The 16,949-nt window shown below is 39.6% G+C and overlaps 1 protein-coding gene and 1 long non-coding RNA gene across 9 annotated transcripts in view; one reads left to right on the top strand and one right to left on the bottom strand.

The window, feature by feature from the left end:
• CACNB2 (calcium voltage-gated channel auxiliary subunit beta 2) overlaps positions 1-16,949 on the top strand; it is a 380,480-nt gene that overhangs the window by 199,714 nt on the left and 163,817 nt on the right. The window lies entirely within an intron of this gene.
• Positions 1,605-16,543, bottom strand: LOC131838214 (uncharacterized). The gene is made up of 3 exons (XR_009356520.1): positions 16,448-16,543; positions 9,896-10,060; positions 1,605-3,224 (listed from the first exon to the last, which is right to left on the bottom strand). It is a non-coding gene; the product is annotated as an uncharacterized LOC131838214 (long non-coding RNA).

The following is a 16,949-nucleotide window of genomic DNA, read 5'->3' as shown; positions in this document are numbered from 1 at the left end:
ATTGGGGAATCCACACAGGGACGATTTATCCTTTTAAACTACTTTCTCTCCCCCAGTCCTAGCTCTTTGTTTCCTGTGACCTAATCATTTCTCATTTTAACTAAGACCAGTGTTTGAATAGGCTGGTAAACACGTGGATTTTTCCTTTAAGGGTTAAAGTTTAAAGTAAGTCCTTACAAAGACTATTCTCTTTCCATTTTATACCTTCATCCCGTCAGTCTCAAAAACTCCCCAATGATGACAGAAGCTAGTTTTTCAATTTGGACAATAATATAAAGGAAGATAATTTTAAAATCCATATATGTCTGTGTATACATTCGTGTGTGCATGTATATATATTGTGGAATAACTTTTTAGGAGGCTGAAGAAGCCACATGGCCCTTATTTTTGTTCTAACCAAGTATGTTTTCAGCTTTTCTTTTAGGGGTACTCCTTTAAAATCACTGCAAATCCCAAACACACAAAAACACATCTAGAAACCATACATTTAATTCTTATTTTAGTGAAGGTGAAATTAATCACCTAGTAAAAATTGATACTGACAATTACTTTTTCACTATCAAAGGCAAAAAAAAAAAAAGATTCTGACTAGTCTTAAGTGCATTTGTTATCTTTTTATGAATGCTGGTATTGTTGCATTAAGTTTCTTGAACTTGAATATTCTTTATGACTGAAATTGGGTGCCCAACAGAAATGACCCGTCAGACTTGTGTAGGCTTTTTTGTTTAGTTAACACATTACCCACAATTTCAGTTTTTCTGACTGTGGTTAAGAGCAAGTGTTTGGATCTGGTCAAACTTGACTTTGACTATTAGGCCATTCCCTTAATAATAACTGTACGATTGGGAAATTTTGATCATCTCCAAATTATAAAATTAAGAATATTAATATCTGCATTTCCAGTATTTGTGAGAATTTTTTTTTTAAAGTCATAATGCATAGATACTGTTTAGCACAGTGCCTAAGTTATTGAGGGAGCGCACTTGCCTGTCTGCATTTTCTACTCTGCCTAATAATGAAAGAACTTAGCTCAGAGATCCCAGACCATGATCTCTAGAAGAGGCAGCAGGGGAAATTTCTAAGCTGTTTTTGATTTGCATATTGGAAGAAAGAGAGATTAAAATAAATAACAGCCCTGCAAAGTGGGACTCCTAAGTGGTTATCTGCGGACCTGGGATCAGAGGGCCAGGAGAAGGCATGTGCAAACCCACCGGAAACGATATGCAAATATTTGAGTCTATGTATACATTCTCATTTTCTAGCTTTCACAGATTCTCACTGTGGCCCTCAACTCCCAAAGGGTAAAGCACCAGACCTCCTAAATGACGACCAGCCCAAAAGAGCAAAAAAAAAAAAAAAAAAAAAAAAATCAAAAGATAAAGGAGGTTAAATGTTCTAAAAAGTCTAGTAATTTTTGAATTATTATTCCTTCTTTCTCTTAACCTTTCTATTGCTAAAGCAGTTGGGAAGGGAAAAAGAAGGGGACATTGACGGGAGCCGTGTATCCTGCAGGGGAGGAGAACTTTCCCTTTCTTCCCTTCTGGGTTCTTTGGCTGGTCTCATAATTAAATTGACATGAAACAGATGAACAGGAAAAAAACAAATTTAATTGTGTACATACGGGAACCCATAAAAATATGCGACTCAAAGAAATGACCAAAGCAGGCGGCTGTTTCAGAAAAAAGAAACAATACATTTTTGGAGAACTGACAAAGCAGGGGTTCGGGCTTGAAGTCGCAAATTAGTGAAGACGTAACAAAGTTTGTTCATACAGCATTTTTGGCCTTGAATTCCCCCTCTCTGGGGGTAAAGACATTTTCTACCCTCCTGGTACAGGGTGGGTGTCTTCAAATGGGAGATTTATTTTCTGCTCTCAGGGGGACAAAGGAGGTTCAGAGTGTCCTTGCACAGCTGTTTCTTGAGTAACTTTAATTCCAAATAATGAGTATGCTGAAACTGGCATATTTTGGGGTGGCCTAGTCTGTTCTGCAGGCCCGCCTTTGAAATCCCCAAGGAGTTTCTCAATTCAGAGGTGGAGTTGGTAGATTGCTCTAGTATTTTACTGAATTGGTTTTCTTAGTCTTGAAAATAAATCAATTAAAAAAATTTTAATTGAGGTATAGAGGACATACAATATGATGTTAGTTTCAGGTCAGCGTAGTGATTTGACATTTACATACACTGTGAAGTGCTCCCCGTCGTAAGTCTAGTTCCATCTGTCACCATGCAAAGTTGTGACAATATCATGGACTGTGTTCCCTGTGCTGTGCTCCACATCTCAATGACTTATTTATTTTAGAACCAGAAGTTGGTACCTCTTAATCGCCTTCATCTATTTTGACCACCGCCCCACCTCTCTCTGCTCTGGCAACCACCCGTTTGCTCTGTGTATCCATGAGTCTGTCTCTGGTTTTGTTGGTTTATTTATTTTGGTTTTTAGACTCCACATATAAGTGAAATAATACCGTATTTGTCTTTCTCCGTCTGACTTATTTCCCTTAACATAATAATACTCTGGAGGTCCATCCATGTTGCTGCAAATGACAAGGTTTTGTTTTCATGGCTTTTTCTAAACAAATGTTTATACACACATGCACACAAACTCACCGTATCTTTAGCCATTCATCTATTGATGGACACACTTAACTTACTTCCATATCTTGGCTATTGTCAATAAAACTACCATGAACATAGGGGTGAATATATCGTTCTCAGTTAGTGTTTTCGTTGGGAGGGGGGTAAATACTACAAAAGTAGAATCACTGGATTGTATGGTATTTCTATTTTTAATTTTTTGAGGACCTTCCTGCTGTTTTCCATAGTGGATGTACCAATTTACATTCCCACCAACAGTGCACGAGGGTTCTCTTTTCCCCACATCCTTGCCAACACTTATTCTTTCTTGTCTTTTTACTACTCGCCATATTGACAGGTGTGAGGTGATCTCTCATTGTGGTTTTGATTTGTATTTACCTGATGATTAGTGATGGTGAGCATCTTTCCATGTATCTGCTGTCTGTATGTCTACTTTGCAAAAATGTTTACTCAGGTCCTCTATCCATTTTTAGATCAGATTTTTTAGGGTATTGAGTTATATGATTTTTTGATATTTGGGTTATTAACACCTTATCAGATTTATCGTTCACAAATATCTTCTTGTTCAGTATTTTTTCTTTCCTTTTGATGATGGTTTCATAATTAGGTATTTAGAAAGAGACATTCCTCTGGAAACAAAATAAAAATGATGGTTAATGATTAGAGTAAATTATAAACCTAGTCAGAGTTCTATAGGTCATCAGTTAAGACTTCTAGATTGAACTCAAAGCATTTTCAGATAGAATGAGGACAGGCAGTAGCAATCGGACAGATTTCCTAGTTTGCAGTTGGGATGTCTCTGGTGATTTTCATGAGCAGCCATACCACAATAGGCATGAAGATGGTTTATACAAGAGCTGTTGTGGTGATTTCCCTGAAGTTCATACCAAGTTGTCCAACTTTAGTTTGCATAGCTTTAGAAAAAGAGCAGTTTTACTTCTTAGTGATTCCAAGTCACAGGGTGGGAGAAAATTGGAATTTTGGAAAATTGGAAGTCGGTTATTTTGGAACATTGTAGCCAGATATTGGAGAAAACTAGAAGCATTCAAATCCAGTTAGTTTATAATAGAAAACATAAATCATTTAACGGGACTGGAATCTGATATCCAAAAGGGTTTATTTATAGCTTTCCGTTGAAACAGATTTTTTCTCGGGGCACTTACCCTTATTTCTATCAAAGATAATCAAAGTAAGACTAATGTTTTTCAAAAAAAAAAAAGTCTAGTCCCATTATACTTGGCCTGATTATTTACATTAAGTGCAGCAAGAATAGCAGTTGACCATATGGACTTTTCAAAGTTTGCTTTGCTGAAACATTTTTTCAAAGATTTGTTTATTTATTTGAGAGGGAGGGGGAGAGAGAGAGATAGAGAGAGAGAGAGTGAGCAGGGGGAGGGGCAGAGAGGGAGGAGAGAAAATCCACTGGGAGGTCAGTAGGGAAAAAGAGTGATTTTTTCATTTTTGTACATGAGTAGACTTTACTAAATTGCTATAGGTCATAGGTAGCTGAAGGAGGGCTGTGGAGGAGAAGGGAGGGAGTAGAAAAAGTTTTCCTTAAATCTCAAGAAATAACTTAAAAAACCCAGAGGTATTTCAAACAAAAAGTCAGGAAAATCATAATCATCCTCATCAATTCATTTAGCCCCATATAATTAATTATTCTGCTTGAATTTAGTGTTTCCATTAGTTCTGGAAATTCTTTTTTTTTTTTTTTTTTTTTTTTTTTTTTTTTTTTTGTTAAAGATTTTATTTACTTATTTGACAGAGATCACAAGTAGGCAGAGAGGCAGGCAGAGAGAGAGAGGTAGGCAGGCTCCCTGCCAAGCAGAAAGCCCGATGTGGGGCTCGATCCCAGGACCTGAGATCATGACCTGAGCCGAAGGCAGCGGCTTAACCCACTGAGCCACCCAGGCGCCCAGTTCTGGAAATTCTTACCCAGTTCAGTGATACAGTCTTTAAGTTATCAGAAACCTCTCTCCTAAAAAAGAAAAGAAAAAAAAAAAAGAAACCTCTCTCCTAGAGTACTTGTCAGAGTCCTTTGCATGAACCTCTCATAACTTTGGTTAAGCTCTGATGAGAGTTCATTATAATGCGATTAACAAGGAAATTTGGTTGTCTCTGTAACATACATTTTAAAATAATAACTAGAGGAGCACCTGGGAAAACTGCTTCTCCCTCTCCCACTCCCTCTGCTGTGTGCCCTCTCTCTGTCTCTCTCTGTCAATAAATAAATAAAATCTTTTTTTTCTTATTTGACAATTTAACATATCAAATAAGCATAATTAGTGTAATATCTCTCTTTTTATAAGGGTTGGGGGAATAACTCTTTTGAGATAGTCTATGAATCCTCTACAAAATCCCAAACTTAGTTTGAGGTCAGAAAGACTTCATTTAGAATTTGATTTGGGGAAGCTTCTTCAAAAATATCAAAAGGTTTTGGACGCTTGACCAAATAGGATTGTGGAACATTACAAAATTTAAGACTTAATGTGCTATTTAACCAAAGTGACAACAAAAGATTATAAAAACAAATACAGAAGGTTACACAGTTGTGAGCAAAACTTTGTTCATTGATTATTGAAAAGATTCAGTTTTCTTAAGTAAGCAAAGATGTGATTAAAACAAAATGGAGATCAGGAAATTATTTTTGTTTTGTTTTGTTTTGTTTTGTTTTAAAGATTTTATCTATTTATTTGACAGAGAACACAAGTAGGCAGAGAGGCAGGCAGAGAGAGAGGAGGAAGCAGGCTCCCTGCTAAGCATAGAGCCTGATGTAGGGCTCGATCCCGGACCCTGGGATCATGACCTGAGCTGCAGGCAGAGGCTTAACCCACTGAGCCACACAAGCACCCCAAGAAATTATTTTGGTCAGACATATAATCTTTGCTTTCTAGGCAGATTTACTAAAAGGTAGAAAAAAATCTCCCATGGTCTCATAATCAGCAGCAGACCAAGAGTCCAAAGAACTTTGTCCCTTTTGCAGATGAAAGAAAATTAAGATTTATTTTTACATAAACACCCTATTAAAGCTTGTTTTTAAAAACCTTTATGTTTATAATTCAACGTTAGCCAACTGGATTGCACAAGATAAAATTCTCTCCCTCTTTCTTTCTGTCTCTCTCTTCCCAACTGCCTGCTTCCATTTCGTTTGTCCTCTGTTTCCCTTTTCCTCATTCTGAAATAGCCGGTTGTATTTTAGGACAAAATTAGTGTCTTTTAACGAAAATGCGTGTCCATATCTGATACTTTTTCTTGCCCCAGAAGATTTTTCACTTTTCTTGCAAAAAGATTTGTGTCCTTTATTACTGCCACTTGATTTATTATGCCTCTATTTTTTAAATTTTTAAAAGATTTTATTCATTTGAGAGCAAGAGTGACAAAGATAGTGACAGAGAGCATGAGTGAGGAGGAGAGGGAGAAGCAGGCTCCCCACTGAGCAGGGAGCCCCACGTGGGGCTCGATCCCAGGAGGCTCTGAGCCGGAGGCAAACCCTTAACGACTGACCCACCCGGCACCGCTGTATTTCTATTTTAATTATATTTATTAATTAGAATTCATTCTTAACTCTTAGAAACTATAACTTCTAATAAAAACTAAGAAGTAAGCAATTATGAACTTTGTATCAGCATACTTTAGATTAGCAAAATTGTGAATACATTTTATAATTCTTAGAAACATAGGCTTCCTCATAGTTTAATTTTTAAGTGTGGTACACATTTACTAACAGACTCAAATATCTTTAGTTCCTCTGTAATAAGCCAAAATTGGGTAAAACTTCTGTTTGGTAATTAATGTTTCAATAACCTGTCTTAGTTAGAAATAATCTAGGTAATACAATAAGACAATTGTTTAGAATGAGAGCTCTCTAAAAATAATTTTTCTTCAAATACATTTTTCCAATTCTAAGATCCTTCATGTGCCCATCGATCAGTAAGATCTTATATTTATCTCAATAGCAACTCAAACCAGTAAGCCTTTTTATGGCTTCACCATGGATACAAGCAATGTCCCAAAAGAGAGTTACAAAAGGGGTAGCCTTTACAAGACCCAGAAAATCACTCCCAGAGTTAGCCTAAGAAAACAAAGACCTGGGGCACTTGGGTGGCTCAGTGGGTTAAGCCTCTGCCTTCCGCTCAGGTCATGTTCTCAGGGTCCTGGGGATCGAGCCCTGCATCAAGCTCTCTGCTCAGCAGGGAGCTTGCTTCCTCCTCTCTCTCTCTGCCTGCCTCTCTGCCTTCTTGTGATCTCTTTCTGTCAAATAAATAAATAACATCTTTAAAACAAAACAAAAGAAAAAAACAAAATAATTTCCTGCTCTCCATTTTATTTTAATCACATCTTTGCTTACTTAAGAAAACTGAATCTTCTCAATAATCAATGAACTAAGTTTTGCTCACAACTGTGTAACCTTCTGTATTTGTTTTTATAATCTTTTATTGTTTAAGTTTGGTTAAATAGCACATTAAGTCTTAAATTTTGTAATGTTCCACAATCCTATTTGGTCAAGTGTCCAAAACCTTTTGATATTTTTGAAGAAGCTTCCCCAAATCAAATTCTAAATGAAGTCTTTCTGACCTCAAACTAAGTTTTTAGGCCAAGAAACAATAAGTTTGTGAAGAATTAGCAAAGCAAAGAGGTTTGGGCAAATCAATGAAGAAGTAACAAGGCCTCAGATTCCCGATCTCTAGTCATAAGGGTGCCTTCCCCGTCCTGGTAAACAGAGTGTGTTCAGGTGGGGGATTTGTTACCTGCTTTCTGGGGGGACAGAGGAGGGTCAAAGAATTTGTTCTGCCCCAACTGTTTATTAAGTAACTTCAAGTCAAAATAATTTTTATTCCACTTTGGAATTTTTGGAGGTGGACTGTTCTGCTCTCCTTCAACTCCTGTATGTCATAAAACAAATAAATGGTCTCAGGCTACAGATTTCTGCATCATTTTTCAGGGATAAATTGCACTTACATGGAACCAGAATGTTATAAAGCCCTGGTGGCTAACATCCGTACATGGGGCTGCTCTAAAGGATCATCACAGGGATGCTGGCTTTATCACCTGGAGCTGTCAGAATGTGGGATTTCACCTAGCCCCACCAAACAGTCGGTTCATAGAAAAAGATAGTTTTGCACGTTCCCAACAGAGAATCGCCCAAGTATTTTTGTTAAAATTGAAAAAACTTGAAAGAGAACTTTACACATCAAAGTCACTAATTAAAAGTGATTACTACTGGAGGCACCTGGGTGGCTCAGTGGGTTAAAGCCTCTGCCTTAGGCTCGGGTCATGATCCCGGGGTTCTGGGATCGAGCCTTGCATCGGGCTCTCTGTTCAGCAGGGAGCCTGCTTCTCCCTCTCTCTCTGCCTACTTGTGATCTCTCTCTCAAATACATAGATAAAATCTTTTTTTAAAAAAAGTGATTAGTACTGAGGCACCTGGGTGGCTCTGTTGTTAAGCATCTGCCTTTCGGCTCAGGTCATGGTCCCGGGGTCCTGGGATCGAGACCTGTGTTGGGCTCCCTGCTCAGCGGGAGGCCTACTTCTCCCTCACCCCCTCCCCCTGCTTGTGGGGTCTCTCTCTTTCTGTCAAATAAATAAATAAATAATCTTTCCCAAAAGAGTGATTAGTATTAAAAACATTACGTATTATGGAGCTCCTGGGTGGCTCAGTTGGTTGGACATCCAACTCTTGATTTTGGCTTAGTTTGTGATCTTGGGGTCCTGAGATCCAGCCCCAAGGCTGGCTCTGAGCTCAGTGGGGAATCTGCTTGAGAATCTTTCTCCCTCTGCTTCCGCCCTTCTAACGCCCACCCCTACTCATGGGCATGTGCCCATGCGCTTGCTCTCTCTCTCTCTCTCTTAAATAAATAAAAATATAAAAAATATTAAAGGAAATGTGTATGTATAGGAAACACCACCATCTCATCTCTTTGGGTCAAATATTTTTGTTCTGGCAAGTTATATCCCAGTTGTTTTCCATGAGCTTACATATTCTTATGGTTGTAACCATAGTGTACAAACTCTTCTGGATTCTGCCTTTTCCTTCAGCTGTGTTTTGAGGTCACTTTTTAAATCACAGCCTGATACAGTAGTGTGCGGATTTACCATAGTTTGTCTAAATACGATGGTCATTTATTTCTTGGAATTTTCGTGCATTTTATACTTTTGTTTTTATAGATAAATCAATCTGTAATAACAATTTTGAGCATCTGGCTTTTGGTTCTGTTAAATAACTTCCTTGAGATGAAGTCTCAGATATGGAATTCACAATAGTGAGTGGGTTTGAATGTTCTTATGTCTCTGGCTTTGCTTTCCATATCTCTTTTCAAAATGATTATACCAGTTGCACATGCCAACACAGTGTGAATACTGTACTAACTTCCTAACAATACACCCCACATTAAGTATTAATAACTACTTGAAAACATAACAAATGGCACAATGTCTTCATTTCTATTCAGTAGACTTCTCGCAAAGGTGAGTATTTCACTGAATATTTTTAAATTCTTTGGATCTGTGTGTAAATATTTTATTCGGTTTCTAGGGTTTAGATTCTAATGTTATTTTTATTAGTTATATATTAGTAGAATTACAGAATAAACTATTAGACAGTGTTTTCCCCCGCCCAGTCCCAGACATCAATATATTTCCTTTTGTACAAACTGATTCTACATTTAGATTGCATCACCCCGCTGGTATCACTAAAGGGTACACTTGTGTGAGACAATAACATATTGGGTTTGATTAAAATCAACTCTACACTAGTCAAAAAGATCAAGCCTTAATTTTGGAAAGTGAAAGGAAAAGCTTCAACTTTGTTTAGACATCTATCTGACTTTGTACAGAGAGAGAATGACTCTCCACAAAATAACGTGGAGACCACATCTGACTCAACCTGTAGTTATTATGAGGAGTGTATTCTGTCTCGGCTTTAGGTTCCTAGATTTTGCACCATCGAGGAATAGGTTATCAGGTTGTTGATTCAGGGCTGTCAGAGCTCAGAAATAGCCCTGTACCCTTAGAACTTCTCACAGGGATCCCCCTTAAGTCACCATCCCAGGGCATGCAGTCTCCCCAAATCTTCCCATAGAGTTGGAGAACTAGAACTTTCTATACTCTTTCTTGGCAAGGAAACTGCTGTCATTTGGACTTTAATGTTATCTATTAACTTTATAAACAGTGCTTAATTGTTCTTCAAACCTTGGTCCAATTATATAAGACATTGTTTTGGTTAGAAGCATTCTAGGTATCAGAAAAAAGAAAAATCTGACCCCTGATATACCCAAGTTCCTTGTCTATGCCACCAACACACCTGAAGGTTCCACACGCTCTGCTACAGATGCCCTCTTCTCAGAGTCTGATTTGAACCATCCTGGGCCTCATCATCTCAGTTCCTCAAAGACTGCAGAAAATGGCCTTGATTGGAGAGAACACTACAGGATTTGGGAACATGATTAGATGAACAGAGCTCACTGCACTGAAAGGAGAAGAAAAAGATATTTTTTCTTGGTTGTAGCTCTTGTGTCTTCATTTGGAAGCAAGTCTATTAACATCTGTAGGTATGTTTTCTCACCTACAAAATGAGAGTAATAATTCTCTCTGCATTCCTCCATTTTGGAGGTTGTAAAGGTCCATGGGGTGGGGGTGGGGGTTTACAAAAAGTAGTTAAAACATCAGTATAGCTGTTTCTAGTTTGGTCTTCCCTCTGAAGCCCTAGGGATTGCTTGAAGACCGTACCTTTGATATCAGTATGCATAAAATCCAGTAATCTAACCTCACATCATACCCCCCACACACATTTTTTCTTTTTCTCCTTTTCCTTTCTCTTTCTTTTCTTTGGGGGGGGGTCTCTCTTGTCCTGGCATCATGTTATCGTAGCATAAAAGCTGATGAGCCTGAGGTTCTGCCTTGCTGGGTCCAGGTTTATGACCACTTTCATGACTTACTTTAATAAGGTTTAATGTTCAATAAAAACACATGCTTGAAAATCTTTTCAAAGCTAAGTGCCACATAGATGGGTTCTGTGAGTCATTCACAGCTCTGCCTCCAAAGCTTTTACAGTGGACTTTCATGGTAGACTGAATAATTAATGTTAATTGATGTTTGCGTGTTTTGGTTTTTTTTTTTTAATTAATTAATTATTTATTTGACAGAGAGAAATCACAAGTAGGCAGAGAGGCAGGCAGAGAGAGAGAGAGGGAAGCAGGCTCCCTGCTGAGCAGAGAGCCCGATGCGAGACTCGATCCCAGGACCCTGAGATCATGACCTGAGCCGAAGGCTGAGGCTTTAACCCACTGAGCCACCCAGGTGCCCCTGTTTGGGTGTTTTTAAAAAAGCCTCTGCACATGCACTCGAATATAACCACATGAAAAAGAAGTAACTTCACGATATTGCCAGAAATACTAATCACCGGCACATGATATGCGTTGAGTGCTACCCAGATGAAATTAAATGAGATCTCTTTCATGGAGGATCTTACCATTTATTCAGATAGTATTAACAAGGTTAAAAAAAAAAAAAAGATGTAGGCACCTGTGCAGATACTGGGACAGAAAGAACCATGAGTCTCTCTACAATAGAGAGAATAAATACTTAGAGCATCCCCAGGGTAAAAGATCCATGGACAGTGCGGAAGTTGTGGAATTCAGTTCAGTGTAACAGTAGGAAAAGGATAGGTTTGTGCACCGTCTCTTGAATGTGATCGAGTTGACTTACCTGTGTCTTTCGCTATGAAGATCTAAGACAGTGAATGAGGCTAAGTTTGAGCTCAGGAAAAGTTGAGAGCTTAAAGAGCTCTCCAACCTGCTTCTCTTCTCTTGTGTCTCCTGTGAAAGGTAGGAATCCAAAGGCCATTGTAGAAGTCACTACAGGACTCAGGGTTCCCATGAGAACTGTCACATGACTGCTTCTGTGTAACTGTTGAGAAACGTGGTGCTGGAGCCGGAACAGCTAATTGTTAGAGACGTTGAAGGTTGTTTAAAGAGAGCCCCAAAGAACAGTGGTTTCTGGGCTCCTGGTTAATAAAGCTACCTTAGCTAATGAGGGATCGTTTGTGCGAATAATAAAGGGTCCCCGTTGCCGAGGCAGTATCTGCTTTTGGTTTAAAAAAAAAAAAAATGTGTGTGTGTTTGTTTAATTTCTACAGCTGACTGAGGGGCCTGCCTTCTCTGGGGCTGCTTTTCATTCTCACAGCGTAAACCTAGAACTCATAATGCCATTAAAATGGAAGGCGTTATGCTGAGTGAAGTAAGCTGCAGCAAGATGGTGGATCTATGCATGTTCCGCCTAACATGAGGGACCTGCAGCAGGCAGACTGCCAGAGCCAGAGGGTAGAATGGCGGTTGCTGGGAGCTGGGGGGAGGGGGAGGAAATGGGGAAGTGTGTTTCATGGGGACAAGGCTTCAGTCTGGGATGATGGAAAGTTCTGGAGATGGATAAAGTTGATGGTTGCACAACAATGTGAATCTACTTTTTTTTCCCAAGATTTTATTTATTTATTTGACAGCGATAGAGGGCACACAAGCAGGGGGAATGGGAGAGGGAGAAGCAGGCTTCCCGCCGAGCAGGGAGCCCGATGTGGGGCTGGATCCCAGGACCCTAGGATCATGACCTGAGCTGAAGACAGAAGCTTAACAACTGAGCCACCCAGGCGCCCCAACAATGGGATTGTACTTAGTGCCACTGGTCTGCGTACTCCAAAATAACTAAAATGTTATACATTTATGTTTCTCTATTTTACCACAGATTTTAAGATGCAATTAAAGGGGCGCCTGGGTGGCTCAGTCAGTTGGACCTCTGACTCTTGGTTTTGGCTCAGGTCATGATTTTAGGGTCGGGGAATGGAGCCCCACCTTCTGCTCCCCCGCTTGGCATGGTAGAGGCTGCTTGGGATTCTCTCTTTCCCTTTCCCTCTGCCCCTTCCCTTGCTCAAGTGCTCTATCTCTCCAGAATAAATAAATAAACAAACAAACAAATAAATAAATAAAATGCAATTCACAAAGAAGCTTATAGTAAGCGTGTATGTTGAATGAGGCCATATGCCGTGTATGTATTATTTAATCCTCACAGCAACCCAGGGAGGTGGACCCATGACCATCTCTCCAGGTGAGGCATCTGAGCACAGCCAGGAAGGTATCAAGCCGAGGGCTACACAGGTACCAGCGGCAGAAGCAGGGAACGCCGGTCAGGGGGCAGCTTCTCACATGCACACACAGACCTGCCGGTGCATGACTTCCTTTTTCTTTTTCTCCCCTCTGGTAACTGTGCTCTTTACCGCCTAGGCCCCCACTGCTATTGCAGATTTCTTTAGGGAATAGGGGCATGGGTTCATGAGGCTCCTCCTGGACATCTGAGCCCTGAATGTACAGCAGCAACAGTGAGGCTGCCCGCCAGCCCTCCAGGAGTCAGCCGGGCACCCCAGACCTTCTGCAGACCAGCCCCACGCTCCTCCCTTGGAGTTCATGAAAATCACACACTACACCTGCTACCACCATTGGTTCTCAAAATTAACTTGTGCTTTAAAATCATTTTAACCCTCTCTAAATGAACCACTTTCATTTCAATGGTTTTTTTTTTTTAATCTTCCAGAATAATCCATAAGGGGGGAAAAAAAAGTTGTTTTTTCCTTATCATTATGTCCCAGCTACTTTTCAGAAAAACAAGAGCAGACTCATTCCCACAGGGAATGTATGTAAAAGCCAAGTAAAGATATTTTCGTAAAGACTATGTTTATCCCATTTTTTTTAACTTTTTTTTTTTTCTGAAATCTGTCTTTATAACCAGATTTCACTAAGGTTTTTGTTGGTGTTGTTGTTGTTGTCAGTTTGTTTATTTTAGGGTATGTTGCTTTGTTTTGAGATGTTTGTTTTGCACTTAAATGCTTTGGACCACGTATATTCTCTATCCCATCATCCTGGTGAATTGCAGATTAGAAGACTATTGTGGAATAAATTAAGTTACGTAAAATGAGCAACAAGGTGGTTGGGGGACTGAGCTAAGATATCTTTTGCTGATTCTGGTGATCATTGCCTCTTTACGCCATTTTACCTCTGTTTTTCAACTGGGTGAAATGATGAACCTAAATGATGATACTTCCGACATCCAGAAATTTCAGTGTCTTTCAAAATCTTGTCGGAAACACATGCGATTCAAACATTCCCACTTTCTACCTTTTTCTTTTTATCAGGGGAAACCAGCTAGCCTGTACCAGCTGAGAGAAATCATTTCCAACCCAGTATATTTGCATTACTTCCTCTCTGCCCTTAATCTGGAACAAAGGAAACAAAATAATAGGCCAACACAATGAATCAAATCAAGTTCTTAATTACGGAATTAAGAAACTTTTTAACATAATTTAAGAGTCCAGGCTTGTGTTTCTTTCAAAGTTAATTCTTATTGGGAGCTTTTTGCTAATTAGTTCATCAATACAGTACGTCGAAATGCTGACAGTTTTTGCAAACCTAAGAAAAATAATTATGACACTTAAAACACAAATATAGACGTGCCAAATTTCAGATCCTCTGTCGTCTTGCCGCTTTCTCGAGGGTGGTTCAGTTTTTCCTAATAAGGACTTTTGACCAGCTCGCAGGGCTCTGACAGATGATATTTCTACAGGTCTGGTTGTTTCCTGTGCATTCACTGAAGTATCTGAGCCGAACAAGGCAGGACTGGCCTCATTCACCAATGACGTCTTCTGCCTCAAAGTCCACTTTAACACCCAAGTCCGTCTCATTAGACTTCATTCTTCCCCTTCAGAAAGATAATGTCTCCTTATTTGGTATTCATGTTTTCTTTCAGATTGCATGCATTGAGATGCTCTTTTACATATCCTGTCTCACTACCGGGCTCCTCTGTGAAGCTGGGGAGGCAACATGGCATCTGGTGCTGTTCATTCTTACACCAGAGAACATAATTGCTTTATCGCAAGATAGCCCGTGTCACCACCGTACGAATGTTCTTAGGCTAAGGAATTTGGTCAGTCCTAACGTTATCATGCGAGTGTACTGAAGTAGAGAGCCGTGGGATTGATAAATTGGGAAAAGAGAAGAGTAGCCAGAAAAGGGGAATGATAAGCAAGTACATTGCTTAAAAGCATTCCGAGAGTTCCAGTTCTAAGAACTCTTACTCACTTTATTTTACTGCCTGCTGGTGGCTTTGGAAGAGTTGCTCTCCCTTAGATGTGTAATTTTTCAATAATCTATCCTCAATTGTTATACGAACGGCAGGAGGATACATGGATTTAGTTGGGGAACTATTTATTTTAAAGATTTTATTTGTTTATTTGACACAGAGAGAGAGATCACAAGGAGGCAGAGAGGCAGGCAGAGAAGAGGAGGAAGCAGGCTTCCCGCTGAGCAGAGAGCCCAATGCAGGGCTCGATCCCAGGACTCTGGGATCATGACCTGAGCCAAAGGCAGAGGCTCAACCCACTGAGCCACCCAGGCGCCCCGGAGAACTATGTTTTAAGTAATCCTGAAAAAAAAATTTCTTCATGGCATTTCATCATCGTTTTTAAGGGAGAACATTTTATATAAAATATCCAGCACAATGTGAAATTATTAGTGTTTTGGGTGTTCTCATCTTCTGAGTAAATGGGTGAATATATAAATTTGTATCTACGAGGGGTATATGGGGGCATATTTTGAATTTCAAGCCCACATTATCTGTAGCAAAATTATAAATTATTCTTCTTATTCAGGAAATGTTATATTTGGGAGCAGGAAAATGGGATCTATTCAGTTAGAGGATCATGAGAGATAAAAATCGTCTTATAATTTCTTTTTTCTAAGAGATACCGTTCTTAAACAATAATATAACTTCAGTTTTAATTCTAGATGATCTTAAGTTTTCAAATTAGAATTGGAATTTTAAAATGTATGACTCTGGATGAAATCTGTATTTTTATGTCCTTGGAAAAATCTTTCTTAGGGGCATGGCTCCTCTCAACTGTTTTTAGTTCACTGATTAGATGATATAAACTGAGTGTGTAAGCGTTCCTTTTCTTTACAGTGGACTGATCTGTGTTGATTTAGTGTAAGGTACACATCAAAGTAAAATGACCTGCAAAGACATCTGAAACTAATTGAAGGGAAAAAGAATGTGATGCTCCGGGGATTAACGAACTACTGACATTTCTTACTCATTGGCATCTAGTTTGAGAGTATGGGTTTAGATTTCCAGCCTTATTTCCCTTAAAAAAAAAAAAAAATTCCACAGGCTGCTCTCTGGCAGTTGAGATCTTTGTATTAATCCTACTTATCCTAAAAGATCTGTTTAGTCTATTAACTCCGACAATATCCATTATCTATGTCTTTGCCCAGAGATGTTACAATGAAATATTATGAGCAAAGTCTTATTTCTAGTACAAACAATAAATCGTTCTAGACCTTCATCAAACTCTTAAGAATTCTGGTTCATGTTTTGAAAACTCTTGGAATTTCTTAATGCCAGCAAGTGGCTCATAGCCTGATGAGTACTTGATTGGTGTCAAAATGAATGAATGTTTCTTTAAAAAGCTGGAATAGGCTTTAATTAGATGGGTGACATTAGACACATCACCCAGTGTCTCTGAGAGTCCATTTCCTTATTTTTCCAATCAAGCCATCATGACATGAGCCCTATATGGGCCTCGAGGATCAAATATAATCTTTGTGTAAGTCTTGAAAATAGTGAAGTGCTCTGTGATGATAAGGGGTTAGCCATTTGACAAGCATCTGTTAAGGACTGACGTGTCTTTTTCCTCCTGACCTGAGCCTTTGCTCGCCTACCATCTGACCAATCTTGGGAACGGTCTCCTTGGTACAATTCCAAGACCTTCTCGTTGTGCCTGGTCCTAACCCCCCAGTGCACCCTCCATTCCACCTACCCCTCCGCTGCCTTGCTCTGCCCTTAAAGAGGCCCAGACGCTGCCGGAACAGTGCTGGGGATAGGAAGCAGGTGGCCCATACCCACGCAGTCGCCATGGGGCCTGAGGGAGCTGAGTGATGTCACAGAGTAGGCAACTGTGTCAGGTGCTGCTGAGGGTCTAAGGCTGCCAAGAAAGCCCGATTCTGTGGTTTATCTTGTTTTTGTGTCTTGTTTGTTTTGCAAATTGTATCTCCAGACACCTTGGAGCCAAAGGCCTAAGAGCGGAGGAATGGGGGGGACTTAGGAGAAGGAAGGCAGAGCAAACAGTAAGAGATAGCGGCCTCTGAATCTGAAAATAGGTTCATTATCTACATATCCTACACATGGGATTGGCAGGATTCAGAGAATCAAAATATAACACACCCTTGGAACAACGCGTGGTTTCTTTCTTCAGGAGTCACTTCTGAAGGGAAGATGTGAATTGTGTGTTTCAGGGGGCTTCAATATTTCCACCACCTCTT

This window comes from Mustela lutreola, chromosome 8, assembly GCF_030435805.1.
Source record: "Mustela lutreola isolate mMusLut2 chromosome 8, mMusLut2.pri, whole genome shotgun sequence".
NCBI classification, from domain to species: domain Eukaryota; kingdom Metazoa; phylum Chordata; class Mammalia; order Carnivora; family Mustelidae; genus Mustela; species Mustela lutreola.
Note: the sequence above shows the minus strand (reverse complement) of the source record. Positions and strands in the feature narration are given on the sequence as shown.